Consider the following 20382-nt stretch of genomic DNA (forward strand, 5'->3'; position numbering starts at 1 on the left):
TTGTCCAACATGCTGTAAGTATAGTTGTAAGTGAAATCTGCATCATATTGTTCTTTCTTTGGTTTTACTGTTTGTATCTTCTCCTGTCAAGATCTACTTCTTTTTCCTTGGATCTTACTCATTTTGAGACTTCATTTATTTTGTTGTTGTTGTTGTTGTTTTTCTTTTCTTTTCATTTCTTACCCCTTGCATCTTCCACCATCTCATTTGTCATGCCTTACCTGTCTCTTCATTAGAACCATCACCTCCTTCCATTTATTTGTACCTGTGATTTAAGGACAAATCACAAAATGTTCAAAATGAATCAAGTAAATAACTTACAGGTCTCAAGTTGTTAGAAGGGTATATAACTCAGTGAGACTAAATGAATAAAGTAAAGGGGTCTTTCTAGCAGTCATTATAGTTTATCGTTGACTTTCCCCATATCTTGAAATAAATAACTCAGCATTCTAGGTCCTTCAGTCAATAAAAATTAGGAAACTGATATTTATGGAATTAAAAGTTCCAATGATAGATCAATAAAGTTTATCATAAGGCAAATCCTTATCTATTTACATATCAATATCATCCCCTGAACACTAATCTAATATTACTAGAAGACAAAAAAACACTAAGTGAAAATGACTTAACATTTCTGGGATTATTAAGGATATATCATGTTCTTATATAATTCTTCCTTTTTATAAAGCTGCAGAGAGAGATCTTTCAGAATTTTAGTGAAAGAGAGCTTTTCTCCTAAAAAACTTGTATTCATCATCTTTTCCGACAATGAAAACTGGATAACTGCTTATGTTTTCCTTTGTGCCTTGTTCTCTGTGAAACTCTGATACAGATTTGAAGCTCATACATAAAAAAGGCATTCAAATGCCTTCGGTGCATTTGTTATTTTCTTTGACTATGATTTTCTATTTTTTGTTTTACCATTTCATTTTCTAAGAGTTTATGGCAAGCTGTCAGCTTTGAAACTTTTGCAGAAACAGAGAAAAAAATATATAGTTGATTCTTGAACAATATAGGGCTAGGGGTGCTTAGCTCCCAGTCAATGGACAATCCAGGTGTAACTTTGGATTCCCTCAAAACCTAACTACTAATATCCTCTTGTTGACCAATAGCCTTACTGATAACATAAATGGTCAATTAATACATATTTTGCATATGTATCATGTATTGTATTCTTATAATAAAGTATGATAGAGAAAAATGCTATTAAGAAAATAAGGAAGAGAAAATACATTTACGGTACTGTATTTATAAAAAAAACCCACACCCTATATAAATGAATCTGTGTAATTCAAACCCATTTACTCAAAGGTCAACTGTAGAAATACAAATCAGCTTCTTAATGGGAGACTCTGATAACAATTTAGAAGGTTCTAAAAAGTAAAGTAATTGTATATGCATTTGACATTTGCATAATGACAAAAATTATTATTCCTCATGATCTTTTTTTGATCATAGATTGATATTAGCTGAACAATCTAATGGTAAATCATAATGGGTGAACAATCTAATGGTTAACCAAATTCTGTATTTAGCTGTGTTATCAACACGGAAATTAGCTTAAAATATAACAATTATTTTGATTATAACCTATTATTGTTCTCAAGTTAAATGATAGAACATTTCAATATAGAATAAAAACTGAACACTATGACACATGAAAACAAAACAATCCTAGAGATAAATTTATGTATAGGTCCTATTTTCTATCCATCTAAATTGTGTCTTTTCACTTTAGTCAGAAACTGATTGATATTATAGAAAGTCATCTCACTCCCATAAAGAAACATTGTTTACTCTATGGAGATGAGATGGGGAAGATTGGTTTTATGTCATTGACGATGCAGAAAAATATTTTAAACTTCATATTATTTGATGAGTTATTACTTAACTTGTAAAAATCTGTTTTTCCCACTACCTATCACATTTTGTACCACATATAAAATCATTTTTTTAAAAAAATGAATATTTTTAGAAATAAAATATTTTATTTGTTTTAAAGATAAAGTATGGATTTTCTCCACTAATATAAAGTTGCAAGCCATCTCTTGGGTAATAAAATAAGAGAATGAATTCCAAGGCACCCAGAGGAAGCTATCAAATTGATGGATCAATGGAGTCCAATTCATTCAGGTTTTATGATTTGTTTTTTCACTTGGTGTCTACATTTTTTATTTTACACCACCTTATTTGAAAAACGTTATTTTTAAGGTTTTTTTTTTAATGTTTATTTATTTTTGAGAGAGAGAGAGAGAGAGAGAGAGAGAGAGAGGAGTATGAGTGGGGGAGGGGCAGAGAGAGGGGGAGACACAAAATCCAGGCTCCAGCCTCAGCAGCCTCCAGGCTCTGAGCGTCAGCACAGAACTGCACGAGAACTCATGAACCGTGAGATCATGCCCCAAGCTGAAGTCCGATGCTTCACTGACTCAGCCATCCAAGGTGCCCTGAAACACGTTATTTTTTGAGACACCTGGATGGCTCAGTCAGTTAAGCATCTGACTCCTGATTTTGGCTCAGGTCCTGATCTCGCAGTTTGCAGGATGTGCTGATGGCCTTGAGCCTGCTTGGGATTCTCTCTCTCTCTTCCTCTCTCTCTCAGCCTTCTCTTTCTCTCTCAAAATAAACATTAAAAAACTAAAAAAATAATAAACATCATTTTTGAATCCATAAAACTGAGTATATTTATAATACGGTAAACATCAAAGAATTCATTTAACAGTATTATTTTCTGTTAACTCTAGTATTTGAAATTTGTTTATTTTATCTAAAATGTGTCATCCAAGTATATTAATAATTTACATGATTTCTCAATAAATATTATAGATTATTAAAGAATAAACCAATGGGAACCTCTTTTACTAAAGGGAATTCATTTTTTGCCAAAGAAAGGAGAACACTATAGAAACTTTAATCTCATAAAAAGTTTGACATACAAAATACCAGCAGGCATTCCGTGTTTCAACTCTCAAGATACTCCTAATTTTTTTTTTACCAAGTAGTGACTAACCAGTTCATATAAATTATTTTCAATAAATTAAACTTACATCACTGGAAGATAAAAACAAAAAACTATTTCAAAAAGTACAAAAATGGAGATATTATTTAACTTCATCTATTAATCTGGTCTTAGAAATTATTCTGGATAATTAAATTTATAGTATAAACTCCCTTTGCTCTCTAATCAAAAGTCAGTAGATTCATTTAAAAATATGTCTTGAGAAATCAAAGTCTTCTTTGGGGGAAGGAGGGAAAAATCTACCAGAGTTAATAATTTACAAATTTAAATTCATCCTTATCAGTTCTGATTTTTTTTTTTGCATCAACCCTAGAAACAGGGGTACTGCATTTTTTGTGTATTTGTAAACTTTTAAGATAAATAATATTAGTTCCTCAAGATTAATGCATTTGAACCCCCCCCCAAAAAACCACTTATTATTATATAATCCAGGATACTAGACATGGAGGTGTCCTACTCAGAACTTTAATTGTCTCTACAGAGATCCAGAGATGATTAAATTCTCAGCCAAGATAGTCTCTTACCTAAGACAGGGAAACCAGGAATGAAGACATCAGAGTGAGTTGTGATCATTGGGGCTCCTCAGACTTCTCTGAACACTTGGAGCCTACAGAGATGGCCCACCTGATACATTAAGAACTAGTATTTCCTTTTCTTGGGGAGATACTGCAGACTAATAGGCAACCCCCTCAGGTGATGTCCCAGGCTGATAATTATAGTTAAATTTCAGCATAACCAGGTTGGCAATATGCTAAGTTTGATAGAGGAGGAAAAAGATTACAACCCAAAGGAGCTGCAAAAATTAGCTAGCATGTAACAACAGGATCCAAGGGAGTGCTCCTGATATTGGATTTTGTCCCTGGCAACACCATTTTTTATTAACTAACTCATCAACTTCCTGTCAGTAAAGCCCCCTTGGCTGCTTCTCTGACCTTGCTGATTTTTACAGTGGTTAAGCAGCACCACCTGGCCTCTACTGCTGTATTTCAAGGGACCTGGAATATAAACTAAGTAAACAAGAATTCATTGATTTAGGGGCACTTTTATAGAAAACAAAATTTAACTCCCTGGCCAGGACCCTAGGGATTATGCAAACTAGTGGCTAGGTGGCTCTTTAAAACCTGGAGAAACTGATAGCTGAGTGAGGTTGAAGTGCCTGAGTTACCTTGGCAAATGGTAGATAAAAGGATAAAAAAATGTTCAGGGGCATGTACATAAAGTTATTTAATGAATAACCATTAATGAATAACAAAAGAACACTGTTCCAGGGGAAGGCCCAGAGGACTTACCTTTAGCTAAAGACATGATAACTGCAGTGATGAGAGGGACACTAGCTTTACTAAGAGAAGGTTCTCCTCCACAAGTCAAAGCTGATGGTAGAAGATATAGCCATGGATATTGTTAACAGAAAGGAAATAATGGGTCCCCAGAGTAACAAAGGTCAGGTGTTGTTGCTTAACAAATCTGAAACCAGAGGGTCACAAATTGCTGTAAACACCAGCAAGGTCAGAGAGTGGTAAAAGGGGCTTTACAGAGAGGGAATTAGTGACTTAATTAATAGAACGTGACATTGCTGAGGCAAAATGACAGCAAATGAAGTTGCTGTTCATTAACTATCATCAGAAGAAAGCATGAATGGAGGAGCAGGAATCTGAAGGTGGTTTCCCCAATAAAAACTTATCCCTTTCTCATTTCCCAGACATGAACCACTTTTCAGATATAGAACCCTGCTCTGAGAATTAGAGATGACAGCCTCTGCCTTCTATTCCTTCTGAGTTCATTGTAGCACTGAGGCCATACTCTCTCTCTGGGCTTTCCCCGCTAATGCCTGAGCATGGCAGAGGAACTAGAGATACTATAACTGTAGTCTGAGGTCCTTCCTACTATCTACTCTCTTTCTTCCCCTTCTTCTACAGCTATCAGATCTGCATTGAAAGTTTTCTTTGCCAACCTCTGATCCCCCTCCCCTTCAACTTTCCTAGATATTACCTTCAATAAATTCTGTTCATGTTCAATTCTCTATGCTTCTGCTTTCTGGGGGACCTAACATGGTATACTAACTCTACCAGTCTACTGACTCTTGCACTCACAGGGGATGAAATTAGACCAATAGTACGGTAATTCAATTTTAGTCAATATATTTCAAGGTACATTTACTATGTGACATATATCACTGACCATTTCATACACACACACACACACACACACACAAATGAATGAGATATGGTCCCTATATTCAAGAAACAGTCTATATGAAGAACACACACATGCAAAGTAACTATAATCCCACTCATGCAGTGATCAGACTATCTTAAAGGAAAGGTATTGAAGTGATTTGGGTGGAGAGAAGCTTAAAATAGTTGTGACTGGGAATCTCTGGGGGAATTTTCTAGTGAAAACTTCTAGCTCTGATCTACTTGTGGTACACAGTATTTTCTAAAAATAGCCATAAGAGTAATTTTATTCTCACCGGATCTTTCAGAAGCTTGCTTCAATCAAGAATCTGTTTTCTCTCCCTCAGAACTGCTACCATGTCTTTGAAACTACCACAATGAAGATAATACAGTAAAAATAATACTGTATTGCTTCTGAGATCTAGGTCATAAAAGACAATGAAGTTTTCACCTAAGAATAGATGAACCAAAGACGGGGAAGAAATGACGGGGAAGATGATGTTACCACCAGTGACCCATGAGCTGGATCTGGGTAATCAGAGGCTCCTCGTCTGCTTCCCTGTCTTTGGAATGTGGATTCTGCTTGCCTTTCCTGTTGCTCTCAGAGGTGCTCCAGGGACATAGCCTTGAGTTAGTGATATTGAGGACACCTGCATAGTATACTTGATTAAACCCAGTTAAGCCCTCTCCATATATAAACTTTTAAAGTTTGGCAGTCTTGCTGCTGCCCAAGACAAGACTCATATGAAAGTATGCTTTGCATTTTACAACAGCTACCTACCAACCTGGAGTGGCCTGCCTCTTTCTTTGCTGTCTCCCTGACCTCTGCATTTGGGGGCCAGTTTCAGATTACAACTGGGAAGCTCCTGAGGCTCTTATGAGCGAACAGCCAACATGTCAGAAATTCTGCTACCTTAAAGACTCCATGTTGGAAAGACACAAGGAGATACTAATTAGAGACAGAGAGAAATGTCCAAGGAGTCCCAGCTGTTTGAGGCTTCCTATTGTGGGTCCCACATGTGTGAGTGAGCAAGCCATCAGATAACTCCAGTAAGCAGCCCTCCAGCTGCCTCAGGGATGGCAGAGACTAGCTTTCTTTTTCAAGGAATTTCCAAATTGAAGAATCATTACTAAAATAAACATCATTTTAAACCATTAAGATTTGATGTATAAAATAATGTCAAAAGGTACAAACTTCCAGTTATAAATAAAATAAGTCCTGGGAATATAATGCACGGCATGGTGACTATAGTTAAAATAATACTATATTGTATTTTTTAAAATTGCTAACAGAATAATTTTTTTAATATTGACAAGAATAAACCTTAAAGGTCCTTATCACAAAAAATTATAACTAATCGACATTAATTAGATTTATTGTGGTGATCATTTTACAGTGCATACAAATGGAAAATCATTATGTTGTACACCTGAGAATAATATAGCATTATGTCAATTTTACCTCAATAAAAAAGACGTAGTTTTCTAGTTTCAATTACAAATAAATTTCAGTAGTTTTTCAATTGATTGACACATAGAGGTGTGTGCATGTGAGTGTGTGTATAATCTGTTTATCATTTGTTCATTAGGGGGATTTTCATTCATCAATTTGAATGAGTTCTTCATTTTTTAAATATGATATTGGTATCATTCAGGACTATTATTTTCAAATAATTTTCTCAAACTGAAATTAAAATTGAATTTATCAATTCATAGAGCTGGAATTCCAGGGACATAAAGGCTTAAGATATAGCTAGACTCAAATGTGCAAACACTATTTTAAGAATCCCTCATTCTATCTTTCAACTGTAGTTTTCTTTTTGTTTAATTGGTTTTCCACCAGAATCTCTGTGGTACAAAAATGGCCCTAGAGAGCTCTGGATTCCATGAGCCATACAGTTATCCCATCAAACTCAGACAATTTAACAGAAAATACTTCTAGTGTACTTCCTGACAATTTCATTGACTTGGCTTGAGAAATATGTTCCTCTATGAATTGATATGTATGACTTAGGAAGTGGATTGCTCTAATGTCTTCCAGGCCTGGATCAATGGATAGAATTTTAAGATTTCACACTTATGTTAAAGTGGCTACAAATTTCAGTGTTTCCAATGCTTTATGAAGTATAAGACCAGAATACTACCAAGGTATTAAAGATACAATATGCATAGTATGAAATTTTTTTTACTGTCTTTTTTTTCCTGAGTGGTTGTTTCCTGTGTAAATGGGTGAATTGCAAGATTCTGGAACCACTGATCTCTCTCTTCTATAGTTTCAGGTAAATACTTGTCAAAGTTTTTTTTTTTTTCCCCCATCAGAAAAGATGATTGCTGATCCTTATATTTTACCTCACCAATGACTATTTTTTCAATTATCCTTTATTGAATTTTATAAAGGAAAAAATGCTAAAGTGCTTTTTTTGGTCATTTTTAGAACAATTTTAGATTCACAGCAAAACTGAGCAGAAGGTAGAAATTTCCCATATTCCCAATAAACTTATATTGACACATCATCTCCAAAATCCCACAGCTTATGGTTCACTCTTTGTGTTGTACAATCTATGGGTTTGGACAAATGCATAACAACATATATCTACCATTATAGTATCCTATGAAATATTTTCACTGCCCTAAAAATCCTCTGTACTCTACCTAGTCATCTGTCCCTTTCCCCAGCCACTGGTAACCATTGATCTTTTTACTGTCTCCATAGTTGTTTTTTTTTTTCCCAAATGTCACATGGATAGAATTCATTCCTCTGTTTCTATCATCTTGTTGTTCATTCCATCAAGCAAGCTTCTCTTTTTGTTACTGAGCCCTTTGCCTCTGCTATGTTATTTCTTATCTCTGTGTTAAGGGTCTCATTCATGTCTTCCACTCTTTTTTCAAGTCCAGTGAGTATCTTTATGATCATTACTCTAAATTCTCTATCTGGAATGTTACTTATATCTGTTTCACTTAGAACTTTGGTTGTGGCCTTGCCTTGTTCTTTCATTTTGGACAAATTCCTCTATCTTCTCATTTTGTCTAAGTCCCTGTGCCTTCTTCTGGGTATGAGGAAAGTGAGCCACTTTTCCTGTTTTTATGGGTAATGGCCTTATAAAGAAGAGGTCCTGTAGTGCCCTGCAGTGTAGTGTCCCCTGTACTCCCAGGGCCTGGCTCTTCAGAGTGTCTCCAATTTGTGCTGCATGTGCTTTGCTCTTGTGTCTTGGCCACTTTACCCTTCAGGCTAGTCATCGGCAGAGGCTCTCTTTGCCTATTGTGCAGTGTTTGGTCCCTAGCCTGAATATGGTGAGTCTTAACTAGGTGTGCTCTGGTCTGCTTGTGAAATTCGACCTGTTGCCACTGCCACCAGAACCAAGATCGTACAAAACTCCCAGGTTATGAGATGCAGTGTGGGCAGGGGTTTGGACTGGTCTTCTAGGGTTGGGGGCCCACCACACTGGGACTGATGCCAGAGTGACTGGGAAGGGTGGTTCCACCCAAGCACGTGGGAGTGGGGCTGGAGGTAAGCAAGTTAGGTAGTGAGTGCTTGTTCCCACAGGTGGCTCTGTGTTTATGCTAAGTTGTAAGGGAGGGAAATGGCACCTGCCAGTTTCTTTCTTCTCTGTGAATGCTATCTCTCTGGGACACACTCTGAAATGAGTGGATAACTTCCCCACTGTGTGCCCAGGTGCTCTTTAGGTTGCTGTTTCCATGCTATATGTCAACGGGCTGTTTGCCCTGCCTTTTCTCCAAGAACAGCCCTAATGCCCTCTGGGCTCTCCCTGAGCCAAGCCTGGTGACCTTTAGAATTGCAGGCTTAAGCCCCACTGGTTGCAAGATCTCATGAAATTTGGCTTTTTTTTGTTTTCCAAGCGATCCTGATCCGTGTGCTCCCCTCTGTGCTAGTTGGTCTCTCACCTTTCTTTGTGACTGAGGCTCCCGCATACCATAATGGCCAAGATCTGTTTCTTTCCCAAGCTACATCTCCTCACTTCTTACCTTCTTTGATGTGACCTATTCTCTACCTTTAGTTGAGGAGTTTTTTTCTGCCATCCTTCAGGTCAATTTATGGGATATTTAGGGTGACTTGCTAATTATCTAGTTGTATTTGTGGGATGAGATAAGCCTAGGGTCCTCCTACACTACCACCATCTTTCCCTCCTTCAACAACATTATTTTGATAAATTGAACACCAAATCATTATGGAATACCTTTTTTTATGGCTTTTGTTATTTTCTTTAAAATCTTTGTTTAATATTAATATAATCACTCCAATTTTTTTTTGTTAGTGTAAGCATGTATATCGATATTCAAAATGGGTTTTTAATAGGTATCATAGAGCTGCGGCTTGATTTTTGCTCCAATCTGATAATCTCTGCTATGTATTGAGTTGTTTGGACAATGTGTATTTAATGTTATTATGTATATGCTATTTATGATTCAGTTTAGGATTGCTATTTTGCTATTTGCATTTTACTTGTCCCATATGATTTTCCCCTTTCCTATTTTTCTGATAGTTTTGTAAAGTAGCATACATTAATGTTTAAAATAACATACATTTATGTTTCCATAGAGGAATAATATAGTTGTTTTGCCAGTTTTCACCCTTACATGTTTTTCATATAATAAACTTTACTTCCGTAGACAAAATCCTCAAGTCCTTTTTAATTGTAGTTATTCCACTACTTATCCAATTAACAGCTGATATTTTCTAAAATTATAGATCAGTCAGAGTCTTTCTTCTGGATCACCCAAGAACTTTAAAAGAAAATGCCCAAGCGTCCTGGTCAACATGACATAAGATCATAGTGCAAGGATATATTTAACTATCATCCATGTATGGTCACACCATCTTTGAACTGAATATTAAAATCAGTAGCATATTAAAGTTCACAATTTTACTCTTTGGTCCTTTAGTCCTACTGATTTCTATATCCTTCACCCATAATCCACCTTTACTGACACACCTTGACCATGACCGAAGTCATACCATCACTTCCATCTTTACATCTAGTACGATTTTAATATATAAGAGAATATTTCCAAATACTATTTTACTCTGAATTATTTTGAATTATTTTTAATCAGTTCAATGCTTTGAAGGTCCAAGACAAGACAAAATACATTCTAATATTTAAATGTTTAACTATCAAAAATTCTAATTGTTCAACAAGACCACAGGATTCTCAAATGTATTCATATAGTATTTTCTCTAGTGTTTCTAAATATTGCTTTATAACTAATTCAGAAAATGAATATTATTAAGCACATGCTACAAGCCATGAACTTTGCTAGATGACCTGACAACTTAATTCATGCCACAGAGTATTTCACAATTTAAGTATGGCTCTATTATTCACAATCATTCAGATTTATGCTTAATGTATTTGTGTGAGCTGTACTCATTATTAGGAAAGTGAGCACTTCCACAGGCCACACATTTTACCCTGTATTTATTTCTATAAGCTATTTTTTGCAATGTATTGTTAAATAATGAAGATAGAAGCCAGATTTTATTCACATCTATATTGGTAAATTGATCAAGTTATGGTGATAGGCTCAAATAGACAACTTCAACAATATTATCTTTGAAAATGTCCATGAACAATGACAAGTTTAGTGAATTAAATACATAGGTATGTTACTATCACAACAGAATACAGAAATGGAAGAATGGTGGCATTTTAAAAATTTACTTTTAGATTTACTCATTTTGCAAATGTTTTGTCAAATATTTAAAAGCTTTTGATTCTTACTGAAGCCATCAACATAAGATTAAACAAAATAGGATTTAAAAAAAATTACAATTTTATTATTCTCCATAATGGAACTGTGACAGTGAATAAGTATTTTGGACGTTTTTACCAGTCTGAGATTTTATATGGCAAGAAAAGAAATTGTGATATCAAAATAAGTGCTTACAGAGATACTTTTTACAACAATTTCTAATTCTGTCAACCTACTAGCATAGTATGGCTTTAAGCATATGTTTATTTTGCATAAGATAAGAATATCACAATATGAAATCATCAACCATACTGACTATAAATTGACATATGTGAAATTTCTAAGGAGAAAAAGCTTTGGACTCAAATTTGCAAACTAGAGACAATTATGCCTTCTTTTCTTTGGCTTCTGGAATGGATATATTACAGTTATATGTATATATTCACATGCAAAATCCCTTTTATTTTCAATGACAGATGAATAAGATATAAATAACTATCCAACTCAATGACTCAAAGGGAACAAAAATTCACTTACTATGGTATAAGCATAGGAATATTCTATGCAAGGTCTGTGACTCAACCCAAAAAATAAAAGTAGTATTCTGTATCATGGAAATGAATTATTTGATATAAGTTATTATTCTCAGTCAATAGAAGAATATTTAGTATGCTCCAAATTTTAGTAGAGCCAAGAAAGCAAGGAGGCTAGCCATAGAACCATTAATGGGATGGTGATCATTTAACTTAAATATCAAATAAAGATATCATAAAGATATAATTTACATTTCAGTTAAGCCAATCAATTTATCACTACTACTAAAGTATAGTTTGTCAGGTGTTGTAGACTTTGGGGGGAAAAGGCATACGTATGCTTCTACATACTCATACTGTAGAGAGATTTCCTATCACAAATGATTGGAACACACTTCTGGCATCCTAATGTTCCTGTACTGATGGGCTCTTCTGTTGTTCAATGTGTCTAAAGCAATAAAATCAGCTTGTAAGCATTGCCTTGGCAGATGAGCACTGCATGCATTCAGGCCATTATGGCAGTAGGGATGCTCAGTTGGGAAAATGGTATATAAATAACTGATAACATGAGGGGAGTCTGATTAATCCTTACTGGCCAGTGACTATTTTTAGGATCCTCTTGTGTTTGAAAGGATTTGTGCCTCTGAGGAACTGAATGTAAGACTGTAAATGCTAGCTCCATTTGACAGCACAAAACGAGTTCTTAGAAAATAATTATTTTAAAAATGATTTCTGAAAATCAGAGTGGTATTTTTTTTAATGTAAGTATATGCTATCCTTGATAACTACAATTAGGGGAACATACAAAATTCCTCCCAAATTTAAATCCCATTGAAAGACAGCAGTGTCTTTCTTCCCATCTCTCCCCCTACACTGCCTGGAAAATATACAACATTTTTTGCCAAATAAGGTAGAACTCAAAGAGGCGTACACATATGCTGTCTCTGATACTTGGGGTATTTATGCAATTGCATTTCAAGTTATATAAAGAAAGATCTGTATGCATCAAAGTCAAATAAGTATTTTAGCTCAATTAAGAGAAACAAGTTTATTTTGTCAATTAACAGCATACATTCTCATATCAGCTATTATTACATATTTTAAAGTTTTCATTACCCCACGACCAACTATGAAATACCTGATGAAGCTAAACTTGTCTATTATTTCTAGCTTTTGCTCTGATGGGAAGATCTAATCTTTGATAAATATTATCATAAGGTTTTGGGACACTCAGTTTAGATTCATAAGTACCCAATTAAAAACATTATATGTATATGTCCTAGCAAAATTATTCATTATCTTAATTCCAATATGATAGGTTGATTGGTGTTCTAGCCAGTCTTTAGATGACTGAAATTTTGACTGGTAATACTTCTCCTGGTACCAGCTACCAATTTTTGAACACCTATGCTATAAGAGATGCTACTCTAGGTGTTCACATTTATGATTTATAATTCTCAGACCTATTGTGAATGCTATGTAATATTATCCTTACTATATAAAGGAGAAGGACATGCAGTTCAAGGGTAATAGCTTGACCTATATTATAGAACTACCAAGTTACTGAGCTGGGATTGTAATGCAAGTGTGTATGGTTCCAAAGCATGTTATTTTTTATATTATGTTATGCTACCTGAGGCTTATTTAATTTTATTTTTATTTTAAAAATATTTTTAAACTATCTGAAACTTAATCACAATTACTCATCACCTCTTACCATGGGCAAAATGAGTTCTTGAAACCAGTCACAGCTATTTATAGTGAACATTTGTGATTCACATTATAAATGTATACTACAAACATGAATGTGAAAAAGATCCCTGAAAAAAATGATGATATTGCAGAATGTAATAAATAGTATTAATGCATAGTTGGGCCTTATAAATGCTACAAATGAGTAATTAATTTTAACTTGCGTCTTCTAGCAAATCTTGTAAGAGAAGAAGGACTTGATAGGTTAATACAACTCCAACACACAAATGTAGGGACAAATGAGGGGAAAGGAGTCTAAGCAGAAGCAGTGAAGTTGAGAAACATTGGACTGAAAACCATGAATTTAGAACATAGTTTTGCTTTCCAGAAGTGGCATATAACTAGGATTTGTGTTAGTTGTAAGAGAAAATGGTAATACCCCAACAACCATAACATCTTTACTCTTTTCCTCTTTCTTCTGAAAATATTAAGTTGATGACTACATATTATAATTGACTAAAACTGTATATTCTATAATATATAACCTATTTTTATGCATACTTTAGGTTATGTTTATAATAAAATAGTCACCCAATTCCATATTTCAAAATTACTTTTATGGCTCATTGAGTGTTTTTATGAATGAAACTGCTTCAGCAACTAGGTAAATTGACCTGATGACTGCAACTTCCCACATTGTAAGGAAGAACTAAGATTGGCAAGCAATAAAACCTGTGGAAGAATGTCTAAATACATGAATGTATTTATTAACTGCTACTTCCTATATGAGTTCTCAGCTTTTAATGTACCATGTAGAGAATTACATTACATTATTTACATTACATTACCTTACATTATTTATTTTACATATTTGTTGTTCCCCCACAAATGTAATATTTTCTGAATACAATTCCATTTCTTTTCCTTCATTAGATTACTAAGATCAAATGCTTTGGCATAGTTTCATCTTTTGAAAAAATACAAAATAGATATCTATTTCATAATTTCTTGTTACATTCAGAGAATATTCTTTAATTTGAAAACACATGGATAGTCACACTTCATATAAATATAAAATCCAGGGTCACCAGGATGGCATGGTTTATTAAGTGTCCAACTCTTGATTTTAGCTCAGGTCATGTTCTCATCATGGTTGCTGAGTTTGAGCCCTGCTTCAGGCTCTGCACTGACAGTGCAGAGTCAGCTTGGGATTCTTTCTCTCCCTCTCTCTCTGCCCTCCCCCTGCTTGTACTCTTTCCCTGTCTCTCTCTCTAAATAAAAAATAAACTTAGAAAAAAGAAATGAAATCCACACATAAATGACTATGAACTAAATGCATCTATTTTATGAGCACTATCTTATTTCAAAAATAGCATTTTTAACAGGGATATATTAATGTGGATAATGATAAAATTGTAGAGAACTGCATTTTAAAGAGGGAGATATATAAGTCATTTACAATTGTTAAAAGAAGTACAATTAATATCATAACAAAGAACCAAACAGAAATTCTGGAGCTCAGGGATACGATGAATAAAATTAAAAATGGTACGTAGAGGGGCTCCTGGGTGGCTCAGTCGGTTAAGCATCCGACTTCAGCTCAGGTCATGATCTCGTGGTTCGTGAGTTCAAGCCTCAGATGTGGCTTTGTGCTGACAGCTCAGTGCCTGGAGCCTGCTTCAGATCCTGTGTCTCCCTATCTCTCTGCCCCTCCCCTGCTCTCTCTCTTTCTCTCTCAAAAATAAATATTAAAAAATTTTTTAAATGCTATGTAGAGTAGACAAATTATTTGAAATTACCTATACTAACCAAAGCAATCTATAAATTCAAGTCAATGTCTATCAAAATCCCAATGGCATTTTTCACAGAACTAGAAAAAAAATCCTAAAATGCATATGGAAGCATAAAAGACTCCAAATAGCCAAAGTAATCTTAAGAAAGAAATGCCAAGCTGGAGGTATCATGCTTTCTGATTTCAAACTATATTAGAAAGCTATAGTAATCAAAATACTATGGTATTGGCAAAAAAAAAAAAATGACACAAAAATCAATGGAACAGAATAAAGAGCTCAGAAATAACCATATATATAAAGTCAACTAATCTTCAGCAAAGAGATCAAGAATACTCAATGGGAAAGAATAGTATCGCTTCACTTAATGATGTTGGGAAAACTGGATATCCACATGCAAAAGAATGACATTTTCTCCTTATATCATACACAAAAACTCAACTCAAAATTGATTGAATTAAGAGCTGAAGTCATAAATTTTCTAGAAGAAAACATAGAGGACACTGTCCTTGACATTGGACAGGGTAATTTTTTGGATTTGACACCAAAAGGACAAGTAACAAAAGCAAAAGCAGACAAGTGGGACTACATCAACCTAAAACGTTTCTGCTTTTTAGGAAAGGAAACAATAAAAAAGATGAAAGTGTGACCTGTGTAATGGGAGAAAATATTTGCAAACCATATACTGACTATGGGGTTAATATCCAAAATATATAAGGAACTCACACAACTCAACAAGAGAAATAATCCATTTAAAAATAGGTAAGAACCTAAATAGACGTTTTGCCAAAAAACATATACAAAGGGCCAACAGGTGTGAAAGATGCTCCCCATATTGCCGTTCATCATGGAGATACAAGTCAAAACCACAATATGAGATCACCTCCATCTGGCAGAGAGTGATTGCCAAAAAAATGAAGGATAAGTATTGGCAAAAAAAAAAAAAAAGGACTGTTTTATACTGTTTCAGGCAATATAAATTTATCTAGCTATATGGAAAACAGTATAGAGGGTTCTCAAAAGCAAAAATAGAACTGTCATTAGATCCAACAATTCCACTTCTGGGAATACATCCAAAAGAAATATAATCACGATCCCAAAGCGATACTGCACTCCCATGCACATCTCAGCATTATTTACAGTAGCCAAGATACAGAAATAACCCACGTGTCCATCAATAGATGAATGGGTAGAGGAAATGTGATATGTATACATGTGCATATAAATATTTGTATGTATGTAGACAAATACATATACATATAACCATACATATATACACACACAATGGAATATCACTTAGCTTTAACAACATGGATGAACCTGGAAGACATTATGCTAAGTTAAATAACCTAGCCACAAATAGAAAATAGTACGTGATCTCACTTATAAAGACAAATACTACATGATTTCAACTCATATGAATAGAATGGTGGTTACTGGGGCTGTAGGTGGGAGAAAACAGGAGCTGTTGTTCAGAGGGTACAAACTTTCAGTTATAAGATGAATACATTCTAAAGACCTAATGTACAGAACAGTGACTATAATTAATAATTGTACTGTATGCTTGAAATTTGCTAAGAGTATAGATCTGAAGTGTTCTTGCTACAAACACATGAAAAGACTGGTAACGATGTAAGTTGATAGATATGTTAATTAGATTAATTATGGCAAACATTTCACTATATATATATATATAATTTTTATTTGTGAATTATACTTCAGTAAAGCTGGGAAGAAGAGAAGTATAACTAAGACTAATGCAATGGAAAATATCAAGGAAACCTAATAGTTCTGGAAACATCACTGAGAAATTTTAGAAAATGAACATGTCAATTAAATTAACTACTATGGGATTATTGTGGCAGTTTGATTATTCCATAGTTTTCTTAGTTGATACAAAGTGGCTTATACATTCTCTGTTTTTTTTTTCTATGAAATATGAAACAATGAAAAGAATAAAGTAATTAGTATGGAGATAAATACTAAAAATATTTCAATGTCACCATGTGATTAGGCTACTATCCCTACCCTAACGTTATCAGGAAAATACTGGAATCCAACTCTTTTTGCACTTCTGGTGCCAGAGGGATGGAGAATTAACACAGGACCTTTCATTTTGTCCTATATTGACCAGTTTTCCAGAGTACCTGGAATTTTCCCACTTAATGTCCAACTCCGATATTCAAAGGATTTTGAATTCAGTTTTTTTTTTTTTTTTCTAGTGGGAGTATTTTCTCTAAACTACTACTGAATTTTGGGGGAAAAATTTAAGTCAGTCTTATTAATTATATATATGTTTTGTTCAGTATACTAACTTATACCTTATATTTATATCAATTTGACTATTTGACAAGGACTGAGACTATAAAATTTTCTTCCTATTATGTTTACTTTTCTTTTGTATTGTTATTCATATATGTACACAAACACAGGTTTTGTTTTGTTTTGTTTTGTTTTAAACCTTAGATACAGGGACTTGAGTTAACCATGTCCCTTAACTCAGTATAAATTCATGGAAATGTAAATCATTTTATTTTTTCCACATTATCTGTGGTACCATTTTTCTCTCTCACCACACACATACTCTAGTATATTTGAATTCTATCCTTGGATATATATGCACCTTCATAAAATATTTAGTGCTATGCTTGTTTATTGGCAGTATGCATAGTTCCATTTTTTTATTTTCATAACTGCTGTGACTCTTTAGATTTTACTGTGTTCCTTACTCATCTTATCAAACTCCATGTTAGAAAATCTACATAGTTATTTAAGCATGTGTATATTTATAATTATAAATATAATAATTTGCCTTAGGATTCCCTAACTGAGCAATCAGTTGAACTTCTTTTCTGAAATTTTAAACTATCTTTACCCTAACTTTAACTTCTGCTTCAATAATACTGAAATTTCTTTGGTTCCAGACCCCTTGTCATGCTTTTCTTTCCATTCCATCGTTTCCGTCTTCCTAAAAATCCTCCTTCCTTTTCTGTGTGTTTGAAAACTCTTCCTCTAAACACTGCTTCTTGGGGCACCTTGGGTGACTCAGTCAGTTGAGAGTCTGACTTCAGCTCATGTCATGATCTCATGATCTCAAGGTTCATGGGTTCCAGCCCCATGTCAGGCTTTGCACTGACAGCACTGAGCCTTTGGATGCTCTGTCTTCCTCTCTCTCTGCCCTCCCCCATTTGCATTCTCTCTCTCTCAAATAAACATTAAAAAACTGTTTAAAAAATAAGCATTGCTTCTTTATCATTTAAGGCTGCATATATTATTAGAATATTAATTAAACAAATGAAATAAATTTAAGTTAAAATTTGCTTAAAACATACACACATACTCCCACCAATTTACAGAAACAGAGTCTTAAAAAGAATGCAGATAGATGGTTGATTCAAAGACAAAACTTTTTGCTCAAATGACTAAGTAATGTCCTTGACTTTGCACTGCCCCCAGCAGTCTCATCCTGAGACTCTGACAACCACTTGGACTATACTTCCTTAAGCACTGTTGTGATCAGGGAAGCCTGTCTTCCTCAGGCTGTATTTTAATAAAAGGAAGCTTCTTTCCAGGAACCCTCTATCAAATTGTTGATAGGTTAACTGACCAAATTTGCTTAAGCCTGCCCTTTTTTAAGTCAGTTACTGGCAAGGGAAAATGGGTTTACCAGGATTTGAATAGACTGTCCCGCACCCATAAGTTTTCCTTGAGGCACATGAGATAAGATCATGAGGGAAGCATATAGGAAAGAGTCAGGTTTCTATTACAAAGGGAAAAAGCAGCATTTGCACACTGGGATGGAACAACATGGATACCACAAAGACTCGCTCCATACCTTCTTTAGGAAAAGTAAACATAAGTTCCTAATTCAGAGCTTTCATAGCACAAAAATATAAATATATGTGTAGCTATCACTATGGAAGATCAACACTTCTAAAAACTGAATGAATATTAAAGGGTAAGTTTATTAGATTCAATTTCTTGGAAGTAAAGAAGGGACAATAATATTATCTGCCTTCTTGTGCAGCTATAATTTTTATCATAGTTATTAGCACATAATATTTGGTATCATTCTCAACCTGAGATGAATACTCAATAACACTATTATTAATATTGGTAACTACCCACTGTGAATGAGCATGAGCTCTCCAGTCTATCATTTCCTAGTATGATTAAAGTTTTCTTTGGCCATAGAACAACTTGAGTTTATGATCTTTGGCTAAAGTCAAAGTCTTTAAAAAAAAAAAAAGCCTCTTTCATTCTTGATAATAAATCCTATTGTTATTACAGTTGCTTTTGAAACACACATTCACACCCACCCACACACACAGGCACCCTCCTCAGGGCAGAGATTATCAGAGACAGGTGAGATAGCAGGAGGATTTTTCAGAGATACTTGGCAATACCCTTGTTTTAACTTACTAAATATTCATCCTGCTTTTTCCTCCTCAGATCTCCCTCCTGTCTCACTATACTCAAATTTCCCTATTTATCTCTTTTTGATCTTTCACATTTTATGCAAATTACTTTTCAAGAGATATACCTTCATTGCCCCATCCTTCCAGTATTAGGCCTGACCATACTTTAAACAGATACCTAGGACCATGCTCTTTGTATTCATAATTCAGAAGTTTTATTAACTAATAAATTAAACATTTATCTGTGATTATTTGTCAGGCTATTTTCAACAAGACTCTTACTTTGTTCATAATGTTATTTGTTTCCTACCACATATTCAATAAATATTTGTTAAATGTGGTTTACTGGGTGAGATTCTCTACAGGTATTAAATTTATGAGACTTCTGTGTGGCCTAGAAGTAAAGAAGTCAATTTTTTAAATGGATATCAATCTTAGGCTAGAACCTCAGGTATTTCCAATGTAACTTTACTTTTCTATGAATGAACTTAATTTATAAAATGAGCTTTATTACATTCTATGATAGAAAAATATTACCCAATCAATAGTGAAAAACTTAATCCATTATGTGTTTTTCCCATTCCAAATAGGTCTCCTTCATCCCCAGTAGATCCCATGATCTGGAGCTTAGGCAGTAACCCACAGCAAGGGTGAGCTTCTAGTTTACTTGTGGGAATCATCTCACCACACTGGCCCTGGTTGAGTCATCTCTGTCCCTATTGAGTGTCACAGGCCTTGCAGTATGGCTAGGCCTCCTTCTCATCACAAGACTTTTCTAGACTTGGCTGTCAACACCATGTCCACACCTTTCTTGGGCAAACCTGAAACAAAATTCATTCACAGATGGACACATAAATCCTAATGAAGCTTTCATAGGCCCCTGTGACTAAAGAGCTCTTGCTACTATCTCTGATCTACCACTTGTGAACCATGCCAGATGCCAATGAATACAGTGAGGCTTGCCAACTCCTCGGGCTACATATGGAAAGTGAGGCTACATTAACAGTGTTGGTTAGAAGGGTTTGATTGCTAAAAGACAGTCATATA

At 34.6% G+C, this 20382-nt stretch overlaps 1 long non-coding RNA gene across 1 annotated transcript in view; it reads right to left on the minus strand.

The window, feature by feature from the left end:
- Positions 1–220: 220 nt before the first annotated feature.
- Positions 221–20382, minus strand: part of LOC128315247 (uncharacterized) — a 118455-nt gene continuing 98293 nt past the window's right edge. The window contains exon 4 of the long non-coding RNA XR_008297839.1: positions 221–265. This is a non-coding gene — a long non-coding RNA (uncharacterized LOC128315247). The remainder of the gene's footprint in view (positions 266–20382) is intronic.

Source organism: Acinonyx jubatus, chromosome C2 (assembly GCF_027475565.1).
Source record: "Acinonyx jubatus isolate Ajub_Pintada_27869175 chromosome C2, VMU_Ajub_asm_v1.0, whole genome shotgun sequence".
Lineage (NCBI taxonomy): Eukaryota > Metazoa > Chordata > Mammalia > Carnivora > Felidae > Acinonyx > Acinonyx jubatus.